This window comes from Vulpes vulpes, chromosome 11 (genome assembly GCF_048418805.1).
Source record: "Vulpes vulpes isolate BD-2025 chromosome 11, VulVul3, whole genome shotgun sequence".
NCBI lineage: Eukaryota > Metazoa > Chordata > Mammalia > Carnivora > Canidae > Vulpes > Vulpes vulpes.
The window spans coordinates 49,638,076-49,665,453 of NC_132790.1; positions in this window are offsets into that span (position 1 = coordinate 49,638,076).

The window sequence follows — 27,378 nt, forward strand, 5'->3', positions numbered from 1 at the left end:
AAATCTGATTAGATGAAAAAGAAAGAAAATGAGGAAAAAAAGAGTCATAATAACAATTAAATTCTTGAAAAGTTCACAATTCAAAGAAAGGAAAAGCTGCACAATCATTTGTCTCACTTACGCATATTTCCTCTTTTTAGGTAGGTATAGTAAAAACTCATGAAAACCTTATCTCACCCACTATTCACTGTAGGCATGAAATTTAGTGCCTAGTCTTTGAAACTTCTCTGCTCAGAGACATTTTAGTTTAGTTTTTGCTTTTGTTTTTGTCTTGGCTTCCATGACTAAAACCATGGAAAACTCCTAGTGCTATACTTCCATTGGAGGGGACTCTTTTAGCCCTAAATCTGATATCCAATTTCCTACTGAATATCTCTGGTTGGGTTCCACACAGACATTTCAAATTTAATATATTTCAAACAAAATTTATTAGTAGACAAAGATTACAGTATCATGATCCCCATAATTGGGGGTTCCTGTATCCCTGCCAACACTAACATTATACAGTTTTTAAGTTTTGCCATTCTGATGGGAATAAATCTTAATTAGTATTTTCTAATTATTATTGAATTTTCATTATTATTTGTTTTCATATCTATCTCCTAATTAAGCTGTAAATCCCCTGAAGGTAGGAATCATGGGTTCTCATATTTATATCCCAAGTTTCTGCAACAGTGTAGTGAACATGCTCAAGGTCAATAACCTTCTATTTAATAAATAAATAGATGAAAGAATTCACAAAAGACCCGGAGATTGCTGAAAAAGTGACCTCTAGTGAAACAGATGGGTTATATATATTGAATTCAGGTTTAACCAAAGTTAAATAATAAAGGACACAATTTACTTTTAAAAAGTTATAAGTGAGATTAGTTTTGACATCCCTTTGTCTAAGTCTAAATATAGTTTTCATCGAACTGTGTGGCACAGTGGGAAAAGGATGCTTTTGGAGTCCAGCAAATCCATGTTTGCTTCTTGGCTGTGACCTATACTAGTGTGTGACCTATGGCAAGTAATTTAAACTCCGTTGGGGAAACTACATATTTCATAGGACTAGTTTATAATTTGAATTTGAACAAAATAGTGTGTTACAAGTATCTATCATTGCATCTTGTACCTATTGTACTAAGTGGTAAATAAACTATTTTTGCTAAATTATTGTGAGGATTTCATAAAATTTTGAAGTGCAGTTAAAAGAGAAGTACCATTTTATTCCACATAAGTCATTTTAAAGGAGAAATATACTACAAATGACACGTTCTCTGAAATATCATTCATTGGTTATTGCTATTGCCATTTTCAGAATGACTGACTTATGACATGGAAGTTGGACAGCTGCATTGAACTGCTGGCTTTCAAATCTCTAGGTTTTTTTTTTTAGATTTTATTTATTTATTCATGAGAGATAGAGAGAAAGGCAGAGACCCAGGCAGAGGGAGAAGCAAGCTCCATGCAGGAAGCCCAATGTGAGACTCGATCCCAGGTCTCCAGGATCACACCTTGGGCTGAAGGCAGCACTAAACCACTAAGCCACCTGCGCTGCCCTCAAATGTCTGGTTTCTGATGTGAAGAGAACCCTGAGTATCTTCTGAAAAAAAATTTTTTTTGAATACCATTTTTTCATTTAGAAAAATAAAAAAAATCTTCAAGGGAACACAAATTATTGTTTTTTTTTTATTTTCACAAATTATTGTATTGTGATTACACTTATGATTTACTTAAAATTTCTATAATTGATTGGAGGCTTGTTGAGTGTTCTATGTTTAGTATTACAAACATGCATCTTTCAGTTTTGCTTCATAATACACCACTTCAAACTCAGTGACCTAAAACAACAAATGATTTATTCTCACATGCACATTTATGGGTTGACTAGGGCCTGGCTAGACTAAAATCTTGGATGGGCTTGGTTCTAAGCTATAGGTTGTGCTCAGATCTACACCATGTATCTCTTATTTACCTTGGACCAGTGGGCTACACAGGACATGCTTATCTTGTGGCAATATCAGGGATAGAGAGCAAGCCCAATTACACAACCACCTTGATGTTTGGGAATTTATTTGTGACAAAACTAGCAATAGTGTAACTAAACAATAAGCTCAATGGAAGAAGTAATACTTGAAGCAGGAAAATTTTAATATAAAGAATGGAGAAAGCAAATTTACTTTAATTAAACACAGTATACATAAGCATTTTATAGAAGTTATGGTATTTATTCCTGACAACAATCCTGTGAAGTGGGTGTTTTTATCCCCATTTTAGAAAACAAAAGTGAAACAGAGGCTCTGAGATACTAAATTATCTGCCTAGGTTATCAAGCTACTAGTGGGGCTGAGATTTAAAATCAGGTCTCCAGAGCCTATTCTAATCCTAAACAAACCCTGAAAATAGGAGAAAGTGAATTTCAAAGTGCAGAATATGATTAACAAAATCTTAGAAGTAGGAAAACACAGGATATATTTGAGAATTGGCAAATAATTCTTTTTGAAAAGTTTGGTGTATAAGCCAAAGGCATGAAAGACAGGAAAACTCAAATTCAGTAGCAGGATAATTTGAATTTAATTTTGTATAGGTTCTGAAGAGCCATTGAACATAAAAGTGACAGTTCACAGATATGCCTTGGAAAGGTCTATTCATCAGGTGGTGGAAAATTAGGAAACATTTGGAGCTGTACAGACAACTCAGGAAGTCATAACAAAAATTGAGGTCAGTAGTCATTAAGACTGACTCAAATTGGTGATGTCAAAACAGAAGGAAGGAGACAGACATAGGGGGCACTATCCAAGGAGAAAAAATAATTTCTGGCCATCCAGATGGTTATGGGCAACAAGAAGAAGAGCCAAACATCACTACAATATGTTGAGAAGGAATAACTAGAAGTTAACCATAAAGTTAAGGGGCCACTTCTGGATTCTCTATTCTGTTCCACTGATCTATGTGTCTGTTTTTGTGCCAGTGCCACACTGTCTTGATGACCACAGCTTTGTAGTACAACCTGAAATCTGGCATTGTGATGCCCCCAGCTATGGTTTTATTTTTTAATATTCCCTTGGCTATTTGGGGTCTTTTCTGATTCCACTGGAAGAAAGACAGTTTCTTCCATAAACTGTGCTGGGAAAATTGAACATCCACATGCAGAAGAATGAAACTAGACCATTCTTTTACACCATACACAAAGATAAACTCAAAATGGATGAAAGATCTAAATGTGAAACAAGGTTCCATAAAAATCCTAGAGGAGAATATAGGCAACACCCTTTTTTAACTTGGCCACAGCAACTTCTTGCAAGATACATCCATGAAGGCAAAAGAAACAAAAGCAAAAATGAACTATTGGGACTTCATCAAGATAAAAAGCTTCTGCACAGCAAAAGAAAAAGTCCACAAAACTAAAAGACAACCTACAGAATGGGAGAAGATATTTGCAAATGATGTATCAGATAAAGGGCTAGTATCCAAGATCTATAAAGAACTTATTAAACTCAACACCCAAGAAACAAACAATCATCATGAAATAGGCAAAAGACATGAAGAGAAATCTCACAGAGGAAGACATAGACATGGCCAACAAGCATATGAAAAAATGCTCTGCAACACTTGCCATCAGGGAAATACAAATCAAAACCACAATGAGATACCACCTCACACCAGTGAGAATGGGGAAAATTAACAAGACATGAAACAACAAATGTTGGAGAGGATGTGAAGAAAGGGGAACCCTCTTGCACTGTGGGTGGGAATGTGAATGTTTAAATGTTTAAATGTGCAGCCACTCTGGAAAACTGTGTGTAGTTCCTCAAAGAGTTAAAAATAGATCTGCTCTATGACCCAGCAATTGCAGTACTGAGGATTTACCCCAAAGATACAGATGCAGTGAAATGCCAGAACACCTGCACCCCAATGTTTCTAGCAGCAATGTCCACAATAGCCAAGCTGCGGAAGGAGCTTCGGTGTCCATCGAAAGATGAATGGATAAAGAAGATGTGGTCTATGTATACAATGGAATATACTCAGCCATTAGAAATGACAAATACTCACCATTTGCTTCGACGTGGATGGAACTGGAGGGTATTATGCTGAGTGAAGTAAGTCAATCAGAGAAGGACAAACATTATATGGTTCATTCATTTGGGGAATATAAAAAATAGTGAAAGGGAATAAAGAGAAAGGAGATAAAATGAGTGAAAATATCAGTGAGGGTGACAGAACATGAGAGTCACCTAACTCTGGGAAACGAACAAGGGGTGGTGGAAAGGGAGGTGGGTGGGGGGTTGGGGTGACTGAGTCATGGGCACTAAGGGGGGCACTTGGCCGGATGAGCACTGGGTGTTATGCTATATGTTGGCAAATTGAACTCCAATAAAAAATAAATTTAAATTAAACAAAAGAAGTTAATGCCATTAAGAGATGTAGAAAAGACAGGAAGAGCTGGGTTGGGGGGGGGCGGTAAATAATGAGTTCTATTCTGTAGTGCTGAGTTTGAGGAAAAAACAATTAAAAAAAACTTAACACTCAAAAGATTAAGCTGTTAATGAGAAAACATTCTTACTGGGGCACCTGGGTGGCTCAGTTGGTTAAGCATCTGACTTTGGCTCAGGTCATGATCTCAGGGTCCTGGGGTTGAACCCTTCTTAGGACTCTCTGCTCAGCAGGGAGTCTGTCTTTCTGTCTCTCTCTCCACTCATGCTCTCACATTCTCCTTCTCTCTTAAATCAATAAAAAGAATTTAAAAAGGAAACATTCTTACTTTCTTTCATAGCTTCAATAACATTGAATCTAGGCTATGACTGTAGTAATACATTCAATCCTTAAACCCCTTAGTGTTATCTCATGTGACAGATTTCCCCCAAAATTATGTGAATAGAAGTAATGCATGTCTCTTTTTTAATTTTTAAAATATTTTATTTATTAATTTATTTGAGAGAGAGAACACAAGCAGGGTATGGGCAGGGAAGAAGGGGAGAGAGAATCCCAAGCAGACTCCACACTGAGCCGTGAGCTCAAGGCAGGGCTCCATTCCACGACCACAAGATCATGATCTGAGGCCAAATCAAGAGTCAGAAGCTCAACAGAATGAGCCATCCAGGCTTCCCAATACAAGCCTCTTTTAGACTTCTGTATGTGTACCTCCATGCACTTTAGGTTTTTAATAGTGATCAGAGCCACCCTGGAAGTTATACATTGAAGGTGATAGAGCGGCTGTAATTTTCCAATCCACCTGAAACACTGTCCCTAGAATATTTCATGAGAAAGATAAAAACTTCCATAGCTCTTAAGCCACTGATTTTTCCTGATTCTTCTGTTATTAGCAGTTAGATAATCCTTACTATTATCTTGAATTTGTACCTTGACGTCAGATTCTGCTCATAAAAGAAACTGAAACTCTGTGACATTGGATTAGCAGTTAAGCCTTAAACTTGGAATCTTTGGATGTTGTGGTAAAACAGATGCTAAAACAAATGCCTGTAATAAATTGCAAGGCAGGATGAGTGGATACTAGGCCTAAACCTTTAAGGGAATTATTTTGAAAAAGTGAAAATTTCTTGTGTTGACCACTCTCTGGTGCTTTTAGAAAGGCATAGCAAAAAGAAAAAAAATGAGCTTAGTGAATAATTGATAGGTTTGCTACCATAGATAAAAAGAGAGATATTATAGAACTTGTGACTGCAAGTTTGAAAATAGCAGAAAACATATTTTTGTTTCTCGAATGTCTCTGTGAAGATTTGTTTTATGAAACAAAAGGACCTAGCCCTGCTGCAAAAGACCAGATTAAAATATGGACTTCTCAGTGAAGCCTCTTTTCAGTCTTTATTTAATGGAGACCAGCTAAGGTTAAAGAGAGGCATAGGAGCAAAAGAACAAGAAAACAATGGAAGGGCTCCTGGGTGGGTGTCTGCCTTTGGCTCAGGTTATGATCCTGGGGCCACGGGAAAGTTCCACATCAGGCTCCTCCTCAGCCTGCTTCTCCCTTTGCCTATGTCTTTTCCTCTGTTTGTATGTGTGTCATGAATAAATAAATAAAATCTTTTTTTAAGAAAACAGTGCAAACTTACATGTTATAGCTAGAGAAGAACTTATGGGTGGAGATGTTGATACATGGATTTGACAGAAAACAAATATTTCTGGAACTTACTAGATTTTTGAAGAAATTATATTGCCAAAGAAACCATGAACTTAGTCTGATCTGATAAGGACATGCACTCTTGCCAGGGAGCACAATAAAGATTCTCCTGAAGTACAAGCTATGACTGCACTTTGGTTTCCTTGTGTATAGGGATCACCAGATGAGGAAAATAATCACTATTTTGGTAGAAGTAATTTTCTTTGATCAGCATGAGAAGGTAGGGATGCTTATATATAATGGTGGTACAGAATCATGCAAGTAGGGTCCATCTGGACCAGATGCACATGTCTTGGTTCTCCCACATCAACTGTAACTACTTATGTCAATTGTAACTCTCATACTAATTGCCATTGTAACACATGCAGCAACCCCTGCCTAAGAAGTGTAAGGATCCAGACCACTCAAGAACAAAGGTTTGGATCATACTATCTGGTAAATTCCTAGGACCTAAGACCCAATCCCCCTTGGTAATTGACATTGTAAAAAAATTAGGATGAATAATAATGGAGGAGGGGCAAGATGAGTACCTGTGTGGACCTAAGACCAACTGCAGCAATGGGTGCTGTAACTTATCTCACTAACTTCACTCTTTTAAACTTCCCCTCAGGTGAGAAGGAACTTCTGAACATGTGTAGGGGTGTGGATCTTTGAAGTACATGGGGTGGGCTGTAGAAGCCAGTGAGGTGCCTCTAAGATCTCCAAAAAGGCCTACAGCAAGGACAGTTGTTGGATGGTGGTCTCCATTTGCCATACTTTTGGATATTCTGCACTGTTAAAATTGAGTCACATGTTCCCCAGGGATTTTCCCAGCCAGTGATTGAAATGTCAAGGAGACAACAATTAAGCCGTTCCCACCTGATGCAGAACTTCTATGATGGGCAGTCTTTATTCTCAGGCTCCCAAGATCCTAGAACAGCACTGCATCTGAGGCTCCTCCTTCCCCAATCCTCCATTTTTCATTATCTTCTTTCATAGGTATCTGGAAGGCTTCTTTGCTATTCCTGCTACATCCTCTCCTCTTTTTCACACGTATTTCCTTTGATGAATTTTTTGAATGTCTAATTTCATCTTGATGCTTGCTTCCCAGAGAACCAAATCTATGAGAGTTTCTGAGAAAATGAAGGAATATCAGTTGAGTTTTCACCTTAAAAGCCAGTCTGCCCCTTGATATCATGAACCTTGATTCTGAGGCTGATTCATTTTGCAATTTTCAGTGCAAATACAATCTCTTGAAAACTTCCATAACTCCCTCAAGTAGAGTTACATGCTTCTTCTGGGTTCTTGGTGTGTGTTCTAGCTTTCTCTGTGACTGTACCTATAGTAGCACTCTAGCAAATGTGGAAAATAGTTGGTCTAAAGATAAAATAACTACTGCTAACATTTTTAACATATTCCCCTAGTCTACAGTTTAATGTATTTTTCTAGTTTTTAAACTTTCCATATATGAATTTGCACACAAATTCTAAACAAAAATTTTTCATCTAACATATTTAGTTTTATACCACAGTTTTCACTTAACATTAGATAATGAACGTATTGCTCTTAAATGTTGTGTTCAAAGTTTCTGTGAATTTATTGAAGAATTTGTAATTACTGTCTTTGAGAAGAGGGGAGTAACATTGAAGGGAACAAGAACAATTATAATGGAGAAGGGAAGTAATTTTAAGACTATTTCACAGGTTGGAAAATAGGTAAGGATTGGAGGGAGGCAAGCAGGTATGTTCTGCCACTTTAGTAGGCAAGACCTGGAAGGAGATGGCCATGCCATGTACCTAGAGCTACTGGACTATATGATTTACCATTCCTGGCCCTGGCAAAGATTGGTCTTGGCAACAATTCCTCTTTCAAATATATAGTCCTGAACAAAGACTCTCTGGCCTTTTAGTTACTGTGGGCCTTGACAATGAAGATGTGCATGTTGGCCATAACAAATGAGAGACTAGAGGTCCTTCTTCTACCCTGCAAGAACCAGGCACTTCTTAGGATTATACTGCCTTGGGATATTCAATTAAGATGGAAATTGAGTTTTTTGTCAAGTTAATTATTTGACAAGGTCGGATTTAATTTGTTTTTTTTTTAATATTTTATTTATTCATAAGAGACACAGAGAGAGGCAGAGACATAGGCAGAGGGAGAAGCAGGCTTCCCGCAAGGAGCCCGATGTGGGACTCGATCCCAGATCCCGAGATCAGGACCTGAGCCAAAGGCAGACGCTCAACCGCTGAGCCACCCAGGCGTCCCTTTTATTTTTTATTATTTTTTTAATTTTTTATTTTTTTTAGAATTGAAAGTTTTTTTAAAAATATTTTATTTATTTATTCATGAGAGTCACAGAGAGATTGAGAGGCAGAGACACAGGCAGAAGGAGAAGCAGGTTCCCTGCAGGAAGTCCGATGCGGGACTCGATCCCGGGTCTCCAGGATCAGGCCCTGGGCTGAAAGCGGCGCTAAACCACTGAGCCACCCAGGAATCCCTAGGGTCGGATTTAATTTGATTAAAAGAAAGAAAAGGGACCTATCTTGCACACTTACATTTAAAGACCAGGATTTATACCAACTCTAATCTTAATCCCTAAACCAGTCCCTTACTTCCTAGTAAAGTCCCACTTTAGAGACTCCTGCTACAATCAATCTGTTCTTATACTCTGAACAACTTTTACTCTTATTCCTACAGTTTTGTAGGTTATATTTATCTTATCTGTTCCACAATCCGTCACAACTCAAGTTATATGGTGGGGTTAAGATTTTAATTATTAAACAAAATATAAGATGCCTAAATTGCATATATATTTATTTACGTGTGTGTATTATATATATATATATTATATACGTGTGTGTGTATATATATATGTATTATATACATATATATATATATATACACATTTCTTTTGAATCCATTAGATTTCCTTGAATTATGTGTGTTGGGTGGAGGTAGTGGTGGGAAGGGGAGATTAAGCTCTTTATTCTCCTCTTGGCATAAATCTATTTCCAGACTGCTTTTCCTTTCATCTACACTAAGAATCACTGTCCAAAGCAGTGGCTTATTGGAGTTACATAAAATGATTGGAGAACCTGAGGTGAACAGCTATCCTAAAAATATACTTGCAGCAGCACTACAGTCCTGATTAATCTGTGCATTGGGAGAGCACAAAGGTGCTCTGATCCCTCTGATCCCCTGGGAAGCCACCTGGCCCTGGACTTTTGTGTATTGGGAGGTTTTTGATGACTGCTTCAATTTCCTCCCTGGTTATTGGCTTGTTCAGGCTTGCTATCTCTTCCTGTTCCAGTTTTGGTAATTTGTGGTTTTCCAGAAATGCATTCATTGCTCCTAAATTGCCTAATTTGTTGGCATATAGCTACCTAAAATACGTTTTATAAGGGACGCTTGTATTGCAATGTATTTCCCTCTTAGGACTGCTTTTGCTGTATCCCAAAGAGTTTGAATGGTTGTATCTTCATTTTCATTAGTTTCCACGAATCTTTTTAATTTTTCTCTAATTTTCTGGTTGACCCATTCATCTTTTAGCAGGATGCTCTTTAACCTCCATGTGTTTCAGTTTCTTCCAAATTTCTTCTTGTGATTGAGTTCAAGTTTCAAACCATTTGTAATTATTGTAAAAAATCCCCATTTTGTTCTGAAAATATACAGGGGACAATTCCAATCTTTTGGTATTTGTTGAGACCTGATTTGTGACCCGATATATGGTCTATTCTGGAGAAAGTTCCATGTGCACTTAAGAAGAATGTATATTCAGTTGCGTTCAGATGCAAGTTCTGTGTATGTCTGTAAAATCCATCTGGTCCAGTGTATCATTTAAAGCTTTTATTTCTTTGGTTTTGCTGTGCTTAGAATATCTGTAATTTGCAGAAAGTGTCATGTTTAAGTCTCTTACTAATTGTATATTATTATCTAAGTATGTCTTTACTTTGGTTATTAATTGATTGGTATCCTTGGCAGCTTAGGAGCATAAATATTCATGATTGTTAGGTTTTCTTGTTGGATAGACCCTTTAAGTATGATATAGTGTCCCTCTTCATCTCTTACTACAGTCCTTGGGATAAACTTTAATTTTTCTGGTATGGGGATTGCTACCCCAGCTTTCTTTCTTTTTTTTAAATTAATTTTTATTGGTGTTCAATTTACCAACATACAGAAAAACACCCAGTGCTCATCCTGTCAAGTGTCCGCCTCAGTGCCCGTCACCCATTCCCCTCCACCCCCTGCCCTCCTCCCTTTCCACCACCCCTAGTTCGTTTCCCAGAGTTAGGAGTCTTTATGTTCTGTCTCCCTTCCTGATATTTCCCAACATTTCTTTTCCCTTCCTTTATATTCCCTTTCACTATTATTTATATTCCCCAAATGAATGAGAACATACTCTGTTTGTCCTTCTCCGATTGACTTATTTCACTCAGCATAATACCCTCCAGTTCCATCCACGTTGAAGCAAATGGTGGGTATTTGTCGTTTCTAATTGCTGAGTAATATTCCATTGTATACATAAACCACATCTTCTTTATCCATCATCTTTCGATGGACACCGAGGCTCCTTCCACAGTTTGGCTATTGTGGACATTGCTGCTAGAAACATCGGGGTGCAGGTGTCCCGGCATTTCATTGTATCTGAATCTTTGGGGTAAATCCCCAACAGTGCAATTGCTGGGTCGTAGGGCAGGTCTATTTTTAACTCTTTGAGGAACCTCCACACAGTTTTCCAGAGTGGCTGCACCAGTTCACATTCCCACCAACAGTGAAAGAGGGTTCCCTTTTCTCCGCATCCTCTCCAACATTTGTTGTTTCCTGCCTTGTTAATTTTCCCCATTCTCACTGGTGTGAGGTGGTATCTCATTGTGGTTTTGATTTGTATTTCCCTGATGGCAAGTGATGCAGAGCATTTTCTCATGTGCATGTTGGCCATGTCCATGTCTTCCTCTGTGAGATTTCTGTTCATGTCTTTTGCCCATTTCATGATTGGATTGTTTGTTTCTTTGGTGTTGAGTTTAATAAGTTCTTTATAGATCTTGGAAACTAGCCCTTTATCTGATACATCATTTGCAAATATCTTCTCCCATTCTGTAGGTTGTCTTTTAGTTTTGTTGACTGTATCCTTTGCTGTGCAAAAGCTTCTTATCTTGATGAAGTCCCAATAGTTCATTTTTTCTTTTGTTTCTTTTGCCTTCGTGGATGTATCTTGCAAGAAGTTACTGTGGCCAAGTTCAAAAAGGGTGTTGCCTGTGTTCTCCTCTAGGATTTTGATGGAATCTTGTCTCACATTTAGATCTCTCATCCATTTTGAGTTTGCTACCCCAGCTTTCTTTTGATGACCATTTGAATAGTAAATTGTTCTCCACCCTTTGATTTTCAGCCTGGAGGTGTCCTTAGGTCTAAAATGAGTGTCTTGTAGACAGCAAATAGATGGGTCTTGTCTTTTTATCCAGTCTGAAACCCTGCGTCTTTTGATCTTAGCCCATTCATGTTCAGAGTTACTATTCAAAGATATGGATTTAGTGTCATCATGATACCTATTCAGTCTCTGTTTCTGTGGATTATTTCTTGGGCTTCATCTTTCTTTTACAAAGTCCCCCTTAATATTTCTTGCAGAGCTGAATTGGTGGTCACATATTCTTTCAGTTTCTGCCTATCTTGGAAGCTCTTTATCTCCCCTTCTATTCTGAATGAGAGCCCTGCTGGATAGAGTATTCTTGGCTGCATGTTCTTCTCATTTAGTGCCTTGAATATATCCTGCCAGCCCTTTATGGACTTCCAGGTCTCTGTGGAGAGGTGTGCTGTTAATCTAATATTTCTCCCCATATAAGTTAGGGATCTCTTGTTTCTTGCTGCTGTAACAATTTTCTATTTATGTTTGGAATTTTCAAGTTCACTATTAAATGTCAAGGTGTTGGATGGTTCTTATTGATTTTTTTTTGGTGGAGGGACTCTCTATCTCCTGGATCTAAATGCCTGTTTCCCTCCCCAAATTTGGGAAGCTCTCAGCTATTATTTGTTCAGGTATACTTTCTGGCCCTCTGGCCCTCTCAGCATATTCTGGAATTCCAGTTATATGTAGATTCTTCCTTCTAAGGCTGTCATTTATTTCCCTTAACCTTTCCTCATGGTCTCTTAATTGTTTTTCTCTTTTTCCTCAGCTCCCTTCCTTGCCATCAACTTGTCTGCTATGTTGCTCACTCTTTCTTCCACCTCATTTACCCTAGCTGTTAGGACCTCCAGTTTGGATTGCATCTCATTTAATTGATTTTTAATTTCGGCCTCATTGGATCTAAATTCTGCAGTCATGAAGTCTCTAGAGTCTTTTATGTTTTTTTTTCCAGGACCTCCAGTAGCTTTATAATTGTGTTCTGAACTGGTTTTCTAACATTGAATTGTAATCCATATTCTGTTAATCTGTGGCAGAGAGTACTGTGTCTGCTTCTTTCTTTTCTAGTGAACTCTTCCTTCTAGTCATTTTGTTCAACGCAAAATGGCTATGTGAGTGGGCTGAGTCAAGAATATCAACCATGATCTAAGTAAATTTTACCTTAAATGATTCTGCCGAGGTAAGAGACCAGAAAATGAAAACAAGATCAGAACAAAATAAAACAAAAGGACCACTAAGGTAAAAAACAAATTTTAAAGTAAAGTTATAAAAATTAAAAGGCCAAGAATCCCAAAGAAGAAAAAAAAAAGAAGAAAAAAAGAAAAAGTAAAGAGGAAAAAAAGAAAAAAGAAAAAAAGAAAAGAAAAAAAAAAGGATGGGGACTGGGAGATGGTGGTCATGAAGAATTTGAGGTGGAGGGAAAATGTAATCTACCTGAGGGGTCCTAGAGGGTGGTCCTCTTAGTTCTGAATGTATTTAGTTCTGTATGTTAGAAGGTGCTCAGTCCAAAATTTATATAAACCAACCATACTTGTAGAAAGCCACCAAAGCCACATTGACCACCAAAACATAAACAAGATAAAAGAGGGGGGCAGAGTGGCAAGGAAGAGATAATATAATCTCACAGCACAGTATTCCACTTGGTTCTGGTTGCATGCTGGTTATGTTTTAGAAGGTAGTAAGTTCCACCATTGTAGAACAAAGCCAGGCAGAGAAAACAAAAAACACAAAACCATATCTAGTATATCTCCCAAAATTAAATTGAGTATGATGAAGGGATCCTAGATGTGAAAAATATATCTAAGACATGTAATTGTAGAAATATGGAAGTCAAAAAGGAAGAAATTTAAAAATGAAGAGGTGGCAAAATATTATAGTTAAGGTGGGAAATGACAAAAAATATTGGAAGTTTTTAGTCTGATATAAAAACGAGTTGTACTGGGAAAGGGAAAAAAGAGGGAGGGGGGACCATCTAGTTCTATGTAGTATTTTCCCTTAGTTCTGGAGCTTTACAGCACTGCTTAGTCAAGAACTTGCTCTTCCCTGGTCCTTCCAGCTGGTCTTCTGGGGGGAGGGTCAACTGTACTGATTCTCAGGTGTGTGTACCTGGAAGAGATGCCCAGCCTCCCGCCAGGTGCCGGGCTCAGTGGGAGCTTTTGACCCTGTGAGGCTTCTGTCCCCTGACAGCCCCGCCCCTCCCAAGCACAGGGTGACACAAGGAGGAACAACACTGGCGGCGGCCAGGTCTCCAGCCTGGGAGTCATATCCCTGCAGTAACTAACCATGGGCTCTCAGTCTGCACTGGCCTAGATGCTTCCAGGCCATGGCTCCAGAAGGCAGCAGGGCTCAGACCCCTCTGCCAGGAGCCCCTGCCTGACCTATGGGCTTCTCCCCAGGCCCCGCCAAGTGAGCACTCCAGCCCTTTACTGAATCAGCTAGAGGTGTGCGATGCAGTCTCCCCTGGGTGCACTTCCTTTGTTAGTGACCCGGGAAACTGGAGGCTTCACTGCCCCTCCTGCAATTCTGCCCAATTTCCCTGCTAAGCACTTTCTGTCCAGGAAGAATCCGGTGCAGATATTTAAAGTGCCTGCTTCTCCGAGGCTGGCCTTTCCTGTCCCGGAGGCTCCAGCTGCCCGGCCTTAGCCTGGCTCCTCGCGGGGCCCCTCCCCGACTTGATTCTTTTTTATTTTATTTTTCTCCGGCTTCCTACCTTGCTAGAAGTGAAAACCCTTCTCTCTGTAGTGTTCCAGTTGTTCTCTCCTTAAATCTGAGGTCAAATTCAAAGGTGTCCAGGATGTTTTGAAAGTTATGTAGTAAGTTGGTGGGGCCAGGTGAGGTGAGGACCCTACTCTTCCACTATCTTCAGGCACATCTGACTCCTCTGATCTAAGAGAGTACAGTTCTCTGTCCTCTGGGAACACTGAACACACCATCTCTAAGACTTTGTCAAACTAAAGACCATAGGACATTCAGTTTATTTTTCCAGTAAGAAAGGCATTAGAGAGAGATGGAAAGAATAACGGTTGTAGTTAGGTGAATCTAGGCAGAATACCTACCCAGCGATGAAACCTTGGACTTGTTACTGATGTACCCTCAGCTTCTGTATCTCTATTTGTAAAATAGGAATCATCATATTTATCTTGCAATACCAAATACTTGTAGAAGCAAAAGAGACACAAAGATAATATGCTAAGCACAGTGGATAGTATATAGATAATTAATATTACTCAAATTAAGGAGTAAGTAGAGAAAATAATAATAGTAATAATAACATTTTGAAATTTGACTATATTTTAGATAATGTGGTGAGCGCTTTAGAGTTCACATAAATTTAATGAAATAAGTGATATCATTGCATTGATTTTACAGATTAGGAATCTGAGGCACAGAAAAGTTAAGTAAATTTCCTGGCATATGATAGCTTATAAGGCTTTAAACCCAGGGTATTCTGCTCTAGAACTTATGTCATTAAATACCATGCCAGATAGTAATAGCTTCTTTCAAAAAAAAAAGTAGAATGGGGTTAGATTATCTAAATCCCTTGGGGTATGTGACTGGCTTGGATGGTAGAGCATGTGATTCTTAGTCATGAGTTCAAACCCCACATTAGGTATAGAGATTGCTTAAATAAATAAATTTTAAAAAAATCTAAGGATCTGAGACCCATAGAAACACTTCATTTGTCCTGATCTTAAATTTACCCTTCAATGAAAGCTCTTCCTTTGAAGCTCAAAGGAAATAATGATGTGCACTTTAGCTTTGGAATCATAAGACCTGTGAACATTTTTTCCAATTTTGGCACTTACATGTCATTTAACATGTTTGAGTTTCATTATATACATATATATAAATGGGAATAATTACTATCTTGTTAAGAGGTATTGAGGAAATAGATGTGAAAGCACCTTATAAATGTAAATACCTCATGAGTGTTAGTGGCCATTAATAAAAGAATATAATTATACATTGTTTACAAAATTAAAAATTGAAATAGGAATTACACTAATTTTTCTATTCTATTCTAAATGCAAATTATTTTAGTATGCATATTATTAAATATTAAATTATTTAGTATGTATATTTCCATGTATAACATACAATAAATTAAAAATATTTTTATATCTAAATTTCTAGAACCATCTTACTACTGTAAAATTCACATGGATGAAAACAAAGAATGATGCCACACAGTAATGCATTTTCTTTATTTTTATAGGATGTTTCATAGGAGAGGATGAGAAACAACAGGTATCCAATATTCTGAAGGATGTCATTATGGAGTTGCCTAGGTGACTCACTAGGATGTCTTATCACATTATGCCTCATATGCTTTTGGAGTAAGTAAAAAAAGAAAGATGTGAAACAAGGAGTTTAAGTCTTTTGAAAAGTGATGATTGCATAATCATCATCACTATAATCAAGAATATGGGAAGATATATTCATCATTTGTTCATTCATTCATTAATGTCAGATATATCCTGCCTGTTGCACTGTACTAAATGTTAAAGGTGTATCTAGAAATATTTAAAAATAGAAATATTCAATCTGGCCAAAAATATAGGACATATACATATTAGATAAATAACATTATAGAAGGGTATATCATTAGCAAAGTGGTACAGATAGTAAGTACAAAGAGGGTTCACAGAAGGGAGTAATCAATGTGAGAAAGACAGCCTGGGAAATCGTACAGGAGTGAGAACAGAGACTGAAGGTTAGAAATGTCTATGGATTTGGAGAACCCATGAAGTTTTCTTCAAAAACATGATGGGTTATCTGTAAGGAACATTAAGCCAAGTGATGAACAAATGGAGTTTTGTTCTGTTATGGAGAGGTTTGAATGTAGACTAAGGAGTTTGAAATATATTCTGTGGGCAGTGGAGTAATTGTGGCAGAAGTATGGGAGAAAAATAGTTTTCTGTCCACTCAGAAAGCAGCTCTTCAGTTGGTGGGAAGAGAACTCTTCAGCTTTCTGGAGGGTCTAGACCCCAAACATAAAACTTACAAAAAGAGTTCACTTTTAAGTATCAGAAAAACAACCAGCATTAGCTTTAAATGCATGAGCACGTCTTTGCTTGTTTGTTTTTCATATTAAAAAGGGGGCTATGAGTAGCAGCAGCAGCAGCAGTAGTAGTTGTCAGGGCTGGTATGTAGGTGAAATGATGCCACCAGGACTCTCCCTTCTGTCTTCCTGTTACACGATTCTAACCATGACGATTGTGTCCTTATGATGTCAAAGTAGTAGCCATATCTCTACATAACCTGTATGAAGGAGAAAAGCAAATGAAATGGGTAAAAACATGTGTAACAAGAATCTGCCACTTGAAAATTTTCTTCCTGGAAATCTTCCACATTTATTACCTGCTCACATTAACTGGCCAGAATGAGGTCACAAGGTAAGACCTAATTGCAAGGTCAGCTAGAAAGCTACCATTTTAGCTGGACAAAGTGCTGCCACAGCAAAATTTGAAGGTTGTTTACAGGTAAGAAGAATGATTATAAATGTATAAATATTTATATATAATATGTGAGTGCCTTTTTCATTGGATATTTGAATCAAAAAACTGTGGTGGAGATATTAAATATTTTAATATATTTTTTAAAGTGTGTCTGCCTTATTTGGCATCTCTTGGATAAATAAATGAAAAGAAGTCAGAGGAAGTTTTTCCCCAGTTTCATTAGTTAAACTGTTTTGTGAATATTCCTTCTAGATTCTGATATTACCATTATCAGTCTAGCTTTTCTATTTTATCCTGTGTTTTTTCTGGGAATTCAAAAGCTATATTATGAGGAAGTTTGGAAAAGTTGCACTAAGAGATGACAGCCAGATGCCATTTTAAATCCATGTTTCATAATTTCTTAGGTTTTAATTCCAAGTCTTTATAAAGTCTTTGATCTAAACAGAATTTATTATTTTAAAATTCATGTATGGGTATTTGTTTTATATATTTACATTTATTTATTTATAAAATTCAATTACCATATGATGTATTATTATTTTAGGAGATAGAGTTCAACGATTCATCAGTTGAATATAACACCCAGTGCTCATTACATCATGTGCCCTCCTTAATGCCCATCACCCAAATTACCCCACCCCCTCACCTATCTCCCTACCAGGAACCCTCAGTTTGTTTCCTGTAGTAAAGAGTCTCTTATGATTCGTCTCACTCTCTGATATTGTCTTATTTTATTTTTCCCTCCCTTCTCCTATGATGCTGTTTTTGTTTCTTAAATTCCACATATGAGGAAACTCATAATTGTCTTTCTCTGGTTGACTTATTTCACTCAGTATAATATCCTCCAGTTCCATCCATGTCAGTGCAAATACCAAGGTTTCATTTTTTGACGGCTGAGTAGTATTTTACATGTCACATTTTCTTTATCCATACATCTGTTGATGGACATCTGGGTTCTTTCCATATTTTGGCTACTGTGGACATTGCTACTAAACATTGGGGTTCAGGTGGCCCTTCAAATCACTATGTGTGTAATCCTTTGAATAAATACCTAGTAGTGTGATTCCTGGATCATAGGGTAGATCTACTTTTTGAGGAACCTCCGTACTGTTTTCCAGAGTGGCTACACCAGTTGCATTTCCACCAACAGTGTAAGAGGGTTCTCCTGTCTCCTCATCCTTGCCAACATCTTTTGTTTCCTGAGTTTATTTTAGCCATTATGACAGGCTTGAGGCAGTGTCTCATTGTGGTTTTGATTTGTATGTCCCTGATGACAAGTAATATGGGTCATTTTCTCATGTGTCTGTTGACCATTTGCATGTCTTTTTTTTTTTTTGAGAAATGTCTGTTCATGTCTTTTACCCATTTATGATTGCATTTTTGGTTTTTGGATGTTGAGCTTAATAAATTCTAGAAAGATTTTGGGTACTAGCTTTTATCTGATAAGACATTTACAAATATTTCTCCCATTCTATAGGTTGCCTTTAAGTTTTGTTGACTGTTTCATTTGCTGTGCAGAAGCTTTTTATCTTGATGAAGTCCCAAAAATTCATTTTTGGTTTTGTTTCCCTTGCCTTTGGAGACATGGCTAGCAAGAAGTTGCTGTGGCTGAGGTAAAAAAAAGTTGCTGTATGTGTTGTCCACTAGGATTTTGGTGGATTCCTGTTACATTTAGGTCTTTCATCCATTTTGAGTTTATCTTTGTATATGGTGTAAGACAAGGATCCAGTTTCATTCTTCTGCGTGTGGCTGTACAATTTTCCCACCACTATTTGTTGAGGACACTGTCGTTTTTCATTGGATATTATTTCCTACTTTGTCAAACATGAGTTGACCATAGAGATGAGGGTCCATTCTTGGGTTCTCTATCCTGCTCCATTGATCTCTGTCTTGTTCTGCCAGTGCCACACTGTCTTGATGATCACAGCTGTATAATACAGCTTGAATCCAGATTGTGATGCCACCAGCTTTGATTTTCTTTCAACATTACTTTGGCTATTTGGGGTCTTTTCTGGTTCCATGCAAATTTTAGGATTGTTTGTTATAGCCCTGTGAAAATGTTGATGGCATTTTGATAGAGGTTGCATTAGGGATCCCTGGGTGGCTCAGTGGTTTAGCACCTGACTTTGGCCCAGGGCGTGATCCTGGAGTCCCAGGATTGAGTCCCACATCAGGCTCCCTGCATGGAGCCTGCTTCTCCCTCTGACCCCCCACCCCCTCTGTGTGTGTGTGTGTCTCATGAATAAATAAATAATATTTGAAAAAAAAGAGATTGTATTGAATGTTTAAATTGCCCTGGGTAGCATTGACATTTTAACAATATTTGTTCTTCCAATCCATGAGCATGGAGCGTTTTCCCATTTCTTTGTTATTTCAATTTCTTTCATGTGTGTTATATAGATTTCAAAGTAGAGATCCTTTACTTTGGTTAGATTTATTCCTAGGAATCTTATGGTTTTGGGTACACTTGTAAATGGGATTGATTCTTTAATTTGTCTTTCTTCAGGCTCATTGTTATTGTACAGAAATGCAACTGATTTCTGTGCATTGATTTTATATTCTGTCATGGTGCTGAATTTCTGTAGGAGTTCTAGCAATCTTGGGGTGGAGTTTTTTGTTTTTTCCACATAAAGTATTATTTCATCTTCAAAGAGTGAAAATTTGACTTCTTCTTTGCCAATTTGGATGCCTATTTCTTTTTGTTGTCTGATTGCTGAGGTAGAAATTCTAGTACGACGTGGATGGAACTGGAGGGTATTATGCTGAGTGAAATAAGTCAACTGGAGAAGGACAAACATTATATAGTCTCATTCATTTGGGGAATATAAAAAATAGTTAAAGGGAATAAAGGGGAAAGGAGAAAAATATGTGGGAAATATCAGAAAGGGAGACAGAACATAAAGACTCCTAACTCTGGGAAACGAACTAGGGGAGGTGGAAGGGGAGGTGGGCGGGGGTGGGGGGACTGGGCGGTGGGCACTGAGGTGGGCACTTGATGGGTTGAGCACTGGGTGTTCTGTATGTGGACAAATTGAACACCAATAAAAATAAATTTATTAAAAGAAAGAAATAGTGAATTTATGAGAAGAGCCCAAATGTCCATTGACTAATGAAAGAATAAAGAAAATGTGGTCTATAAAAAAAAAAGGAAATTCTAGTACTTTGTTGAGCAACAGTGGTGACAGTGGACATCCTTGTTGTGTTCCTGATTTTAGGGGGAAAGTTCTCAGCTTTTCTCCACTGAAAATGATATTTGCTGTGAGCTTTTCATATTTGGCTTTTAAGATACTGAGGTATGTTTCCTCTATCTCTACACTGTGGAGAGTTTTAATCAAGAAAGGATGCTGTATTTGTCAAATGCTTTTTTCTGAATCCACTGAGAAATCATATGGTTCTTCTCCTTTCTTTTATTAATGTAGTATATCACATTGATTTGTGGATGTTGAACTACCCTTGCAGCCCAGGAATAAATCTCCTTCAGCTGTGGTGAATAATCCTTTTAGTGCACTGTTGTATTCTATTGGTTAAAAACTTTCATCTCTCACTAGTCATATTATGCCTCTATTATATCTCTGTGGAAATATTACACCTTCTGATTAGTTGATTGTTCATCACCACATGAGCAATTGGGCAGCTGGACACTGCTGGGGAAGATCACACAACAGGCCTACCATTGCCACATTACAGGATATAGCTCTCCTGTCCTATCTAGGCCTTCAAGACTGCCAATAGTTTACTAAAGTTACCTCATTCTTTCATTTTTAACTATTTCAAACATTTTTCATTTTTCAGACTTCCAACACTTCTTTTTTAATATTTTTAAGGTTTATTTATTTATTTGAGAGAGAGAGAGAGAGAGAGAGAGAGAGAAAACCACCATATGGTGCGGAGAAGCAGAGGGAGAGAGAATCTCAAGCAGATTCCACACGCCCTACAGAGCCTGATGTGGAGCTCGATCTCACAGCCTGAGATCATGACCTGAACTGAAACCAACAAGTGGATATTTAACCAACTGTGCCACCCAAGCACCCGGACCTCCAACACTTCTTACCAATACTTCTCATTTTCCATAAAAGACTCCATCTTCCACCTTGCAAAAAAAGAGAAACTTTCATTCAGTAAGTCCTTCAGTTGTATACCATCAAGTCTATACTGACTTCACCAATTCCATACTTACTGAAAAGGAGACAATATTAATGTCTCTTATTAAGAGACTAATATCTATCAGTAAGATCCATTTTTAAAAAGATTTTATTTATTTATTCATGAGAGACACAGAGAGAGAGGCAGAGACATAGGAAGAGGGAAGACAATCAGGCTGCATGCAAAGCGCCCAATGTGGGACTTGATCCTGGGACTCCATGTTCATGTCCTGAACCAAAGGCAGATGTTCAACCACTGAGCCACCCAAGCATCCCAATAAGATCCATTTTTTAATCTTTGTTCTTAATCATGTATTCTTTATCTAGTCAACTTCTCTCTACATACTGGCCTTTTGCATCAACATTTCAATACGCATTAATCACTCATTTCAGTAACAAACTGCTTCTCTTAACTCCCCATCCCCCTCCAGCAATTGAAATCATTCCGTTTTCTACTGTTGTTTCTATTCGTGTGTTTCTCTTCTTTCCCACTTCCTTCCTCCACAATCAGTCAACTCCAATTTCATCAACTCCCACATCTTCATGGGAACTTCTTTTCCGAGCTTGAAACAACTTCCTTGTATTAATTAATAGAATACTGTTTCTGCTTTTATCTTACTTAACCTCAACTTCATTTGACAGTGTTAATCATTTCTTCCTTTTGGAAAAATTTTCCTGATTTCCATGACACTCATTCTCCTAGTATTCCTCTCTCCTGCCAGAACATTCTGTCTCAGTTCTGCTTTTTCTCTCTACTTTCTCTGGTCATCCCTTAAGCACATAGATTCTCCCTAGCAGTTTTCTTTAGGGCCTTCTATTTTCTCACACTTTACTCCTGAGTTATACAGGAAAGCAGCTCAACCTGTCCCAAATTAAACTCTTATTTCATCTACCCTCCTTCTACTCAGTGATTCCTATCTCAATAAATGAAAAAATTCTGACAAATTTTTACTCTAAAATATCTTGTAAATCTATTCATTTATATCCACCCATCCTGTTTTCATCACTGTCTTCTTGTTATCTGGACTACTGTGACAACCTCATGTGTGATCTCTCTTTGGTCATTCATGCCCATCTGCATCTATGCTCCACTTAGAAGCCAGAATGATCTCCCTAAGTGTAAATTTGATCATGTAACTTGCCTGCTTAAAAATTCTTCAATGACTTCTCATTTTCCCCTGGAATCATGTTAAAATTTTTCAACATGGTTTATTAGACTCTGTATGTCCTTGTTAATATTTACCTCTTGTCTCTTCTCAAAAAAAGGAAGTTCTCCCCTTAGTTTTGTTGCTCCAGGTAGAATGCACCATGTATCATGTTTTGTCCTCAGATCTTCAAATGTACTTATCCATTAGTATGACACAATCTTCACCACTTACCCTCTCCTCCTCGTTTCACTTAGATACTTTTTATCCTCCAACTCTCCATGTATAGGTTATGTGGTTGGGAACGTTTTTTCTGACAAGCCCTCCTCACTTCACCCATTTCCACCAGTGTAGATTAAGGCCCTTTTTAATGTACATCTTTTTATCAGCTCTTTGCTTTTATTAAAATTCACACACACACACACACACACACATATAACTGTATATATAGTTTTTATAGTTTTTATTGGGCATTTGCATATGTACACCACGTTTTAGATCCCAATAAATATATCAGAGCTTCTCAAAGTTTCCTATAGTAATCTAGTTCTCCAGGATTCCTGGCCAGAGCTAGTTTTCCCTGACTGAATTTACAACCTTAGGTAGCTTATATGTTGCCAGAATATTGCTATCATTTCACTAATACCCTGGGAGGACCTTTCCCCAACTTTGAGCTCAGCTCTGAGTCAAGTCGAATAGCCTCCACTCCCTGGACAGAGATTTTTTTCAGAGATCTGAAAGTTTGGATAAAATATTTTTGTTTTAAGATTTTATTTATTTATTTGAGAAAGAGAGAGAGAAAATGACTGGGGGGGGCAGAGGCAGAAGGCCTAATCCCAGGATGCTGGGATCATAGCCTGAACCAAAGTTGGACACCCAACTGACTGAGCCACCTAGGCTCCCCTTGTTTGGAAAAAATATTAACAGCATTCTAAGGATGTTAATTTTCATGGAATTCCATAAACAGTCAGATATTTTCATCATCTATAATGGTGTTAGCTTTTGGTTACCATGCCACTAACTGGGGAGAAAGTGTGAATAGGAATAGCCCTAAATTAAAATGTCATAGACACCACTGTTTTAACCAATGTTCAGTAGATTCTCTTAGATAGACAATTTTCATTTCATTCATTCAATCTGGTTAATTGTCAGATTTCTTTTTTTTAATTTTTCTTTTTATTTTTTTTATTAGGTAAAATATCTCTAATTACATTTTTTCTGACCTCATTTCCTTTTTTTAATAAATTAATTTTTTATTGGTGTTCAATTTACCAACATACAGAATAACACCCAGTGCTCATCCCATCAAGTGTCCCCCTCAGTGCCCATCACCCACTCACTCCCACCCCCCGCCCTCCTCCCCTTCCACCACCCCTAGTTCATTTCCCAGAATTAGGAGTCTCTCATGTTCTGTCTCCCTTTCTGATATTTCCTACTCATTTTTTCTCCTTTCCCCTTTATTCCCTTTCACTATTTTTTATATTCCCCAAATGAATGAGATTATATAATGTTTGTCCTTCTCCGGTTGACTTATTTCACTCAGCATAATACCCTCCAGTTCCATCCACATCAAAACAAATAGTGGGTGTTTGTTGTTTCTAATGGCTGAGTAATATTCCATTGTATACATAAACCACATCTTCTTTATCCATTCATCTTTCAGTGGACACCAAGGCTCCTTCCACAGTTTGGCTATTATGGACATTGCTGCTATAAACATCGGGGTGCAGGTGTCCCAGCATTTCATTGCATCTGTATCTTTGGGGTAAATCCCCAGAAGTGCAATTGCTGGGTCTTAGGGCAGATCTATTTTTAACTCTTTGAGGAACCTCAAAGAGTTTTCCAAAGTGGCTGCACCAGTTCACATTCCCACCAACAGTGCAAGAGGGTTCCCAGTTGCTAGATTTCTAAAATGGTTCATTTTAGTTGTTTTGCCCATATTTTTATTGTTTTAGAAGAATTGGGTAGTTTACTGAGGTCCTTGTTCTGACATTATGGAAACTGATTTACTTATGTTCATTTTTAATGTTTGTATATCTGATTAGATTCTAAGTTTCCTTCTTCTCTTCATTACTTCACCCTTCCCTTCTTCCTTGACTGCCTGCCAGAAATATAATGGTTACCACATAGCAGATGCTAATTTAAGTGCTTGGAGAATAATAGGGAAAATACTTAAACAGATCCTTGGCCATTATATTGTTCACTGTTTCATCATCTCTGTGGAACACAGTGCATTGGCATACAGTAGATACTAAATAAGTAACTGTGAAGACATGAAGGGCTCATTTTCTCAGATATTGTTTACAATCCCTTTCCATTGGCAACCAATCACTTTAGAATGCAATGAGCTGCCATGCATTTCCCTCTAAATATTGAAATGTTATTCAAAAGCTGTGGATCTTGATGAATGTAAGGAAAAGTGCTATTGGGGTTAAAGGATGGTGAGACCACCTCAGGCTGGTTCAGAATATCTTTTTTATGCTGTTATGGTTGTTTGTTTTTTTTTCTTACCCAAGCAGCCTTAGATCTATGAAAGAGGCCCGGTGGTCCAGGCAATCAGTAGGTAAGATAGTGCCAAAGAATATAGTAAAAGGTAGTACACATAAGAATTTATCAATCTCAACATCCAAAAACCAAAAAACAAAAATAGTCAAGAAATGGGCAGAAGACATGAACAGACATTTCTCCAAAAAAGATATACAGATGGTCAACATGCACATGAAAAAATTCTCCACATCTCTTGGCCATCAGGGAAATACAAATCAAAACCATAATATGATATCAACTCATATCTGTCAGAATGGCTAAAAAAAAAAAAACTCAGGAAACGACAGATGTATGTAAGGATGCAGAGAAAGAAGAACCCTCTTAACAGTGTGGATGGGAATGTAAACTGGTGCAGTCACTCTGGACAACAGTATGAAGGTTCCTCAAGAAGTTAAAAATAGAGCTACCCTATAACCCAGCAGTTGCATTATTAGGTATTTAACCAAAAGATACAAACATAGTGATTCAATGGGGCACATGCATCCCAATTTTAAGCAGAAATATGCATAATAGCCAAAATATGGAAAGAGCCCAGATGTCATCAACAGATGAGTGGATAGGAGGGGCAAGATGGCGGAGGAGTAGGGTCCCCAAGTCACCTGTCCCCACCAAATTACCTAGAAAACCTTCAAATCACCCTGAATATCTACGAATTCGGCCTGAGATTTAAAGAGAGACCAGCTGGAACGCTACAGTGAGAAGAGTTCGCGCTTCTATCAAGGTAGGAAGAGGGGGAAAAAGAAATAAAGACACAAAAGGCCTCCAAGGGGGAGGGGCCCCGCGAGGAGCCGGGCTGAGGCCGGGGCGAGTGTCCACAGGACAGGAGAGCCCCGTCCCGGAGGAGCAGGAGCTGCACCAACCTTCCCGGGCGGAAAGGGGCCCGCAGGGAGGTGGAGCAGGACCCAGGAGGGCGGGGATGCCCTCGGGCTCCCAGGGACACTAACAGGCACCTGCGCCCCGGGAGAGCCCCCGAGCTCCCTAAGGGCTACAGCGCGCATGGCGGGGCCCGGAGCAGCTCGGAGGGGCTCGGGCGGCGGCTCTGCGGAGGGGGCTGCCGGGGCGGGAACGCGAATCAAACAGCGCAGGCCCCGGAGCACAGGGCGCCGGGACACAGCCCGGGATCCCGCCTCCCCCCCGGGACAGGCAGAGGCCGGGAGGGCCCAGGACAGCGAGGATGCTCCTGCCCAGAGCTGAGCAGATCAGCGGCCCGCCCCTGAGCCTCCAGGCCCTGCAGACGGAGAGCCCCGGAGTTACTGCGGGAGCTGACTCCAGGGCTGCAGAGCTGGCCCCGCCACTGTGGCTGTTCCTCCTGGGGCCTCACGGGATAAACAGCCCCCACTGAGCGCTGCACCAGGCGGGGGGCAGAGCAGCTCCCCCAAGTGCTAACACCTGAAAATCAGCACAACAGGCCCCTCCCCCAGAAGACCAGCTAGACGGACCAGTTCCAGGAGAAGTCAAGGGACTTAAAGTATACAGAATCAGAAGATACTCCCCGTGTTTTTTTTTTTCTTTTTGATTTCTGTTTGCTTCCCCCACCGTTTTTTTCCTTTCTTTCTCTTTTTCTTCCCTTTTTTCTTTTTTTCTTCCTTTTTTCTTTTTCCTTATTCTCTTTTCTTTCCTTCTTTCTCTCCTCTCTTTTTCTCCTTTTCCAAATACAACATCTTTTTGGCCACTCTGCACTGAGCAAAATGACTATAAGGAAAACCTCACCTCAAAAGAAAGAATCAGAAACAGTCCTCTCTCCCACAGAGTTACAAAATCTGGATTACAATTCAATGTCAGAAAGCCAATTCAGAAGCACTGTTATACAGCTACTGGTGGCTCTAGAAAAAAGCATAAAGGACTCAAGAGACTTCATGACTGCAGAATTTATATCTAATCAGGCAGAAATTAAAAATCAATGGAATGAGATGCAATCCAAACTAGAAGTCCTAACGACGAGGGTTAACGAGGTGGAAGAACGAGTGAGTGACATAGAAGACAAGTTGATGGCAAAGAGGGAAACTGAGGAAAAAAGAGACAAACAATTAAAAAACCATGAGGATAGATTAAGGGAAATAAATGACAGCCTTAGGAAGAAAAACCTACGTTTAATTGGGGCTCCCGAGGGCGCCGAAAGAGACAGAGGTCCATAATATGTATTTGAAAAAATCATAGCTGAAAACTTTCCTAATCTGGGAAGGGAAACAGGCATTCAGATCCAGGAAATAGAGAGATCCCCCCTAAAATCAATAAAAACGGTTCAACACCTCGACATTTAATAGTTAAGCTGGCAAATTCCAAAGACAAAGACAAGATCCTTAAAGCAGCAAGAGACAAGAAATCCCTGACTTTTATGGGGAGGAGTATTAGGGTAACAGCAGACCTCTCCACAGAAACCCGGCAAGCCAGAAAGGGCTGGCAGGATATATTTAGGGTCCAAAATGAGAAAAACATGCAACCAAGAATACTTTATCCAGCAAGGCTCTCATTCAGAATGGAAGGAGAGATAAAGAGCTTCCAAGACAGGCAGGAACTGAAAGAATATGTGACCTCCAAACCAGCTCTGCAAGAAATTTTAAGGGGGACTCTCAAAATTCCCCTTTAAGAAGTT